Below are 6000 nucleotides of genomic sequence, written 5' to 3' on the forward strand. Positions count from 1 at the left end.
TTCTGCCAGCAGCTCTGCCCACATTTCACTCCCATTCTGTCCTTGGCCATGGGTGGCGGGTGAACCACCAGCTTGGGAAGGCTAGCCCTCGGCTGGGCCCACCCCTCCTACTCGAGGCTCCGAGCCTCCTGTCCCTCTTCCCCCACCGGAGCCCCAAATCCCGCCCCCCACCGTGGCTTACAGCTCCCCCTCCAGCCTTGGAACACCAGGTGCACAGACAGCGCACAGCTCCCAGCCCCAGAGTGCTGGACGTGCGGGGTGTGGCCTCTCCAGCCCCTGAGCACTGGGTGGGCAGCCCCCAGTCCCCCCTAGTCCCTCCTCAGCACAGGGCTGTCAGCCCCAGTGCCACCAGTCCCCCCCACAGCACCAGGTAGCCCGGCCCCAGAGCCCAGAGACCCCCCTAGCACTGGGCGCCTCCAGCCACCCTGAATACTGTCTGTAGCTGCCCTAGCCCGAGCCCCAGCATGCTTTCCTGAAGATGAGCAGCCTGCCTGGGCTGGGGCCAAAGAGAGGGGCGAGCAGGTGGGGGCCTCTTGTGGCAGAGCATGGGGGGGGCCACGCTGGGCTATTTGGGGAGGCATAGCCTCCCCCAGCCTACCATATGCACCGCCCATGTCCTTGGCTCCCTTCCTGATCACCTCCCCTCTGTTGCTCACTGTGTTCCTCCTTTCCTCCATCCCTCTCCACTGCGAGGCCCCCACTGCTGGCAGGAACATGGCAAGCAACGGGTGGGGGTGCCTCGCAGGGGAGGGCGGTGAAGGAGAGGAGGGACATGGGGTGGTAGAGGCTTTGCGGGAGGGGGAGGGGGACTTTTGGGGGAGAAGGTGATGGAGAGGAGGGATGTGGGGTGGGGGGGGCCTCGTGGGAAAGGGGTGGAGCAGAGGAGGGATGTGGGGTGAAGGATACTAAACTGGAAGGAGTGGTAGATACGCTGGAGGGCAGGGATAGGATACAGAGGGACCTAGACAAATTGGAGGATTGGGCCAAAAGAAATCTGATGAGGTTCAATAAGGATAAGTGCAGGGTCCTGCACTTAGGACGGAAGAACCCAATGCACAGCTACAGACTAGGGACCGAATGGCTAGGCAGCAGTTATGCGGAAAAGGACCTAGGGGTGACAGCGGACGAGAAGCTGGATATGAGTCAGCAGTGTGCCCTTGTTGCCAAGAAGGCCAATGGCATTTTGGGATGTATAAGTAGGGGCATAGCGAGCAGATCGAGGGACGTGATCGTTCCCCTCTATTCGGCATTGGTGAGGCCTCATCAGGAGTACTGTGTCCAGTTTTGGGCCCCACACTACAAGAAGGATGTGGATAAATTGGAGAGAGTCCAGCGAAGGGCAACAAAAATGATTAGTGGTCTGGAACACATGACTTATGAGGAGAGGCTGAGGGAACTGGGATTGTTTAGTCTGCAGAAGAGAAGAGTGAGGGGGGATTTGATAGCTGCTTTCAACTACCTGAGAGGTGGTTCCAGAGAGGATGGTTCTAGACTATTCTCAGTGGTGGAAGAGGACAGGACAAGGAGTAATGGTCTCAAGTTGCAGTGGGGGAGGTTTAGGTTGGATATTAGGAAAAACTTTTTCACTAGGAGGGTGGTGAAACACTGGAATGCGTTACCTAGGGAGGTGGTGGAATCGCCTTCCTTACAAGTTTTTAAGGTCAGGCTTGACAAAGCCTTGGCTGGGATGATTTAATTGGGGATGGGTCCTGCTTTTGAGCAGGGGGTTGGACTAGATGACCTCCTGAGGTCCCTTCCAACCCTGATATTCTATGATTCTATGATTCTAAGGGGGATTCATGGGGAGGGGGTGGCGGAGAGGAGGGACACAGGGTGGTGGGGGCCTCATGGGGAAGGGGTGGAGGAGAGGAGGAACATGGGGTGGTGGGGGCCTTGTTGGGGAAGGGAGAGGAGGAGGGACTTGGCAGGTAGGGGAGCCTCGTGTGGGAGGAGGGTGGATGAGAGGAGGGACGTGGCGAGATGGGGGGACCTCCAGAGAAGGGGGTGGAGTGGATGAGAGGAGGGATTCACTGGGCAGCGGTGACCAGTGGGGGCCTCAGGAAAGGGGTGGAGCAGGGATGGAAAGAGGCAGAGTGCAGGCAGGGCCACCACGGCCCAGGTGTCTGGTGGCAGGCGGTGGCAGTGACTGTGCCAGGGGAGGCTTAGCCTCCTCTGGCCTATTATACCTGCCTCCTATGGATCTGGGGTTTCTGAGAGTAGCCAGTGCTAGGTGCTGGATATCACCAGGGAACAATTCAAAGGGACTCGGGCTGGGGTGCACCTATTGTTAACCTGCAACGTGAAGATGGGGCTGAGCTGGCCCCAAGGAGATTGCTTGAGTAGCTGAAAGGCTGGTGGTGGAAGGGAGCTGAAACCCAGCCACCATAGGCAAGAGTACCTCTCACTAGAGATGGGGTAACAAGGTGACTCATAGTCCTGGGTACCCCATAAACTGCTACCACCCTCTTCTGGAGTTAGTTGCTTAAACCCTTTCTCTCAAAACAAACAAGGAGGAGGACTTCATCATGGGTCTCCCACATGCCAAGGTGACTGCCCTAACCCCTGGGCTACCGAGTCATTTTCTCTTTCTGGCCCTGTCATAACCATACAGCTAAGAGTAACCTAAAATTCCTCCTTACCTGTAAGGAGTTAAGAAGCTCAAATAACCTGGTTGGCACCTGACCAAAAGGACCAATGGGGAAAGAAGATAATTTCAAATCTTGGGGATGGGGGAAGGCTTTGTTTTGTGTGTTCTCTTGGGAAGCAGAGAAGCATCAGGTCAGAAAACGCCTTCTCCTATAAACCATCCTAAAAGTCTCTCACATTACAAAAATTGTAAATAAAAGCCAGGCAAGGCGTGTTAGATTATTTTTTGTTCTGCTTGTGAATTTTTCCTCTGCTGGAGGGAGGTTTATTCCTGTTTTTTGTAACTTTGAAACTAAGCCTAGAGGAAGTTCTGCTGTGTTTTTGAATCTTTTGTTATCCTGTAAAGTTTTTTTCCATCCTGATTTTACAGAGATGATTTTTACTTTTTTAAAAAAAGTAAAATCCTTCTTTTAAGAACCTGACTGATTTCTCTATTGTCCTAAGACCCAGGGGTTTGAGTCTGTGATCACTTTGTAACCCATTGGTTAGGATATTATTCTCAAGCCTCCCCAGGAAAGGGGGTATAAGGGCTAGGGGGGATATTTTGGGGGAATAGGAACTCCAAGTGGTCCTTTCCCTGATTCTTTGTTAAATCACTTGGTGGTGGCAGTGTACTGTCCAAGGGCAAAGAATTTGTGCCTTGGGGAAATTTTAACCTAAGCTGGTAGAAATAAGCTTATGGGGTCTTTCATGCGGGTCTCCATATCTGTACCCTAGAGTTCAGAGTGGGGAGGGAACCCTGACAGGCCCAATGACTCTTTATTTATGCAAAGTGGAACAGCTTCAACAGGAGAAATTGTGAGAGACCCCCCCCCCAAATATCCCATCGCCCAGTAGATAGCGGCCTCTTGTAAGTTTATAGGCCTTGGTTTTGAATTCCTGCTCAAATTGGGCAGAGTGGGGTTTTGAATCTGTCTCTCCTACACCCTAGGTGAATGCTCTAATTACTGTGCTAAAGGGACCACAACCACCACCACCATCATCTTGTCCAGGCCTTGATCTGTAAGTGGCCTCTAAAAATATTTGGCAGATTGAGCCTCACAGGTGAGATAGGTGAGGCAATGCCTAGTTTGAGGATCCCACCAGGATTTAGGGCATTGGGACTGCAGTGGCTTTGTGCATGCCTAGTGGCAGATTTTTAGGTGCCTAATGGACTTTATTGGTGGAAACTCAGGAGTCTAGGGACTTGAGGCACCTATAGAGTTAGGTGGCAGCTAAGGTGGGTTTTGAGGATCTAAATTTTGCATTTAGGAACTTAAAAGTGTCCGTGAGGTGCCTATGTTCCTTTGTGGGTCTAGCCCCAAAAGATCAACCTATTTAGCTTATGAAAAAGAAGATTGAGAGGTGGCTTGATTACAGTGTGCAAGTACCTTCCAGGGGAGAAAATATGGGGTATTAAAGGGCCCTTTGATCCAGTGGAGAAACAAGAACCAATGGCTGGAAGCTGAAGTCTAATAAGTTTGTATGAGAAACAGTGTTTGTTTTTTACAGTGAAGGTGATTAACCACTGGGACAAACTACCAAAGAAAGTGGTGGATCCTCCATCTCTTGGGCTACATGTGCATTCGGTGCTAGGCGTGTGACTCTCACCTCGCAGAGTTGTAGTTGTGCTATCTCTTGTCCAAGTAGTGTAGCTGTGACGGCATGGGCTAGCTGCCCTGTGTATGTACCCATGGGGTCCAGATGGGTTTGTAGCTGGGGCGCCTAACCCATGCTGACCCTTGCTGCTGACATGACTACACTACTGTTTTCAGTGCACTAGCTCAATGAGAGTTAGCACAAGTATGTCTATGTGAGCTGGGAATCTCGCGTCAAGTGTAGGCATAGCCAAAATGTCTTCAAATCAAGCTGGTATGCATTTCTGGGAGATAGGTGTCAGCCAAACAAATGTTTTTGGGTAAAGGAGTAACTGGATGACATTCTACGACCTGTGATATACAGGAGGCCAGGCTGGATGATCTAATGGTCCCTTTTAATGGCCTTAAATTCTATGAATCTACAATACCATTGAGAACAGATATCCATACGAATGCCAGCTATATTATTACTTACACTGCTGAAAACTAAGCGTGTTGAAGTATATTTATTAACACTGTGCCTTGGAGTCACATGAACTAAAAGCTTAATTCTGCTGCTGCTGTAAACAGATCTCTGAATACTTTCAAACCCCTCCATGTTTTTTATCTTCAGATAAATTCATTAAGAAAGTGGGATGATGAAGCATGTTGGACTTTTTGTGTTAAGTAATGCACAACCAGAAAACTGCACATAATGAAAAGAAGTTGATTTATTCGACTAATAATACACGCCTCATAGAACATTAGTGCTTTTCGCTTAGAAAGAGTTAAACAAAACATTCACACTGTATAAACTTTGCTCTTTAGCATTAAAATGTACTTTATTCATACCGTAGATTTCTCTTTCAGCTGTGGCTATTGTTTGTCACTAACAGCTAGCTTTTGTGAAGTTAATAAATGTGCATAATAAGGACATAAAGGTATGGAGAAGTAATACTGTAATCCTTTTGTTTGGATAATCAGTCTAATGTATGCAAATTAAACCTTATTAGTACTAGGGTTTTGTGTCTGCTTATCAAAATGTGCCATTTTCATGAAAATTGGAAGTCCATTATATAAAGTTATTATTAACAATCATTTAGGAATTATATACGGTATGCAAATTAAAGTTGATTACAACTAATTAAGGGCTTTCTTTGTTATTTGACCTTGTCTGCTTTTTATGTAAATATGTTTCTTTTGGTCTGGCATATTTTTAGACTCAGAAAAGTATATTAAGACAAGTTACATTATGTATTTTTTAGTATATTTTTGTGTTGCACAAAAAGCCCCTTGCTATTGTCTAAGCACCTCTTTTCACATAGGCACCTTCTGTATGATGATATGCAGATACATATGGCGTGAGGTTATAGGACCGCTCTGTGAGGAGGACCAGAGGTACAATTTCAATAACAGGGAACAATCACAGTTCAAAGGCCATTTAATAGTTTAATGGAAAATGATTCAAAAATAAAAATCTAGTATGAGATATAAACAGTCTTCATGCCAGAATACCCTTTGTTCCACTATGTATTGAACTGAGTAAACCTTAGGTTACAGACTTCAGCTATAGCAGGTAATAAATGATCATGCCCTACTTACAAGGTGCATTGCAGAACTTAATTGTTTACTCTGTCCCCTGAAAGCACTGAGATAAGGATAAATGACTTTTAACACAGAAAACGTAGCAGGTCCAGGAACTACCGCCTCCAGGAAGATTTGTGTAGCTGTCAGGAAAAGAGAAGGCTAGGCATTAAATGAAATGAAAAAAGATCATGGTAGGGGACTTCTGTATGTT

The sequence above is a fragment of the Lepidochelys kempii genome, chromosome 1 (genome assembly GCF_965140265.1).
Source record: "Lepidochelys kempii isolate rLepKem1 chromosome 1, rLepKem1.hap2, whole genome shotgun sequence".
In the NCBI taxonomy this organism is placed as follows: Eukaryota; Metazoa; Chordata; order Testudines; family Cheloniidae; genus Lepidochelys; species Lepidochelys kempii.